This window comes from Propithecus coquereli, unplaced genomic scaffold (genome assembly GCF_000956105.1).
Source record: "Propithecus coquereli isolate 6110/MARCELLA unplaced genomic scaffold, Pcoq_1.0 Scaffold2, whole genome shotgun sequence".
Taxonomy (NCBI): Eukaryota; Metazoa; Chordata; class Mammalia; order Primates; family Indriidae; genus Propithecus; species Propithecus coquereli.
This window is the reverse complement of record NW_012144966.1, coordinates 4,148,569-4,150,765: the sequence shown is the minus strand read 5'-3', so window position 1 is coordinate 4,150,765 and position 2,197 is coordinate 4,148,569. Positions and strand designations below refer to the sequence as shown.

At 31.0% G+C, this 2,197-nt stretch overlaps 1 protein-coding gene across 1 annotated transcript in view; it reads left to right on the top strand.

The window, feature by feature from the left end:
* VPS13B (vacuolar protein sorting 13 homolog B (yeast)) overlaps positions 1–2,197 on the top strand; it is a 933,283-nt gene that overhangs the window by 703,644 nt on the left and 227,442 nt on the right. The gene's annotated exons all lie outside the window — the stretch shown is intronic.

The following is a 2,197-nucleotide window of genomic DNA, read 5'->3' as shown; positions in this document are numbered from 1 at the left end:
TTTAGGATCTCTAGCAATACTCTGCAAGGCATGAATTTTAATGAAGGAAAACTATCCATATGTAGATCTTGTTGAGTATGTGTGTTGTGGCATGCCAATGTACTTATGATCCGTAACTACAGATGGAGAAGGCTAGTCATGATGTCTGGAGTAAGCTAAGCTCAGGCTCAGTTTCAGAACTACATACGCTGGCTCTTTCACTGGGACGCAGTTCTTCTTCAGTGTACTTCTCCAGTGCTGGGATTGTAAAGATGTAGAAGTATTAAGAACTACTTCTAATCATGAAAAATATCTAGATACGGTTTTAAAGAGTTGAAGGAAAGCAAGAAACTGATGATGAAGAATAAAGGAGTCATTCAAGTGTTGAAAGAAGCCTTTGAAGTGAGATAATAGATGGATTAGAGAAGTGTGAGTCCTAGTATTTCATTAGTGAGTGTGAGGTACCATCTTTCATTAAATCCAAGCCACCATCAATTGTAAGAAAAAACATTCTATGTACACTAACCAAGAAAAAAGAAAAATATTTGCCATTTACACTATGATACAGTGTTTTCTTATTACAGCAGTTGCAGGGCACTTCCCTGATTTCAGAGTTGTTCATTTGTGAAAGTCTGAACATGATAGAATAGGGTAAGAACATATGATTAGTTCATGGAGGAGTGACAAGGAAACTTGGATTTACCTCTTATTTTTCACTTTTAGTTTCAGGTTTCTTTTGTTTTTAGGCACTTTCACTCACTTCGGCTAGAAAGTTCTCTTACAGTTTACATTTGATTGATTTGATTGATTTGTAAAAGGGACAGGATTTGCTAGTTGATGGTAAATCGTGTACCATATTTTCAAGGCAACTAAATAAATTGAATTTTAAGAGAAATGCCAATGAATGAATGAGAAATTGGGTATTTTTAATCCTAGCATTTAATGTAACTGTAGTAGAAATATAATTTTTAAGTAGTTATACTTTTGTGTTTAAGATTCTTTTCAAAATTGGGAATTAGATACACACCATTTCTGATTTTATGTCCATTTGATAATAGTGATAATATATTTGGAGATTTGAACTTTAAAGTAAATGAATTGAAATAGTTATTTTATAGCAGTGATTCTTAAACTTGAGTCTGCATTTGAAGCCTCTCTGGGGAGTTTGTTAAAATACAAATAGTGATTTAATAGTTCTAGAAGGTAGGGCTTGAAAGTCTACATTTCTAACAAGCTCCCAGGTGAAGTGGATGCTATTTGTCTAGGTACTATACTTTTTGTAGTAAGTTTTATATGACTCTGAATAATATTCTTTTTAAAAATTAGATATACGATAATTTTATCATATTGAATTTTTAAAAGCCATTAGTCACAGTTTTTGGTTTTGTTTTTTTTGTTTATTTGTTTTTTATTTTTATTTCAGGATTTTATGAGGGTACAAACATTTTGGTTACATTTTATGTCTTTGCCTCACCCAAGCAAGGATTAGAGGCATGCCCTTCCCCTCTACAAAGTCATAGTTTTTGAAGATGAAACTGCAGATATTTGGGGAAACAGGAGAAGGGAATGATAACAAAGAAAGATGAATGGTTTTTGGAATGGTGCTTTTATTATGAAAAATCAAATGTAATATCCAATAAATGAATTAAATTCTTCAAAGTCTAAAACATTTTAACCAAAGGTACTTTTATTTTCTCTTTATTTGAGGGAAGTTTAGTTTGAATAATATATCAACTGTATGGAATTTCTGTTAAAACAATAACCTAACAGCCTTGAACTGCTTCAGAATTTGTTATCTTAGACAAAAATTTTCTTGCTGTGATCAGTTGTCATTTAAAGTAAATAAGTAGATGATATTCCATAGTGTGAGTATATTCTCTTGCTACGCAGCGAGATTGCCAAATTATATTCATTTAGAAATCAAAAAGCTATAGCAAAGAGTAAGACTTGTACACCACTAATTAAATGGGAATAACAGGACACATTAAAACATCTTTTGCCATATGAATGTATTATTTTATAGATTTTTGGCAACTCAAAGAAGTTATATTTTTTCCAGATTTTGGGTAATAAGATATTAAGAGGAATATCATTTATACTTAGACTGAGGAAACAAACTTCGGCTTTATAATGTTTCCCATTACCATTCCCATTTCTTGAAAAATAAAAATAAGCATTACAAATAATAATAAAAGCATTCAAAATAATATTTCTAATT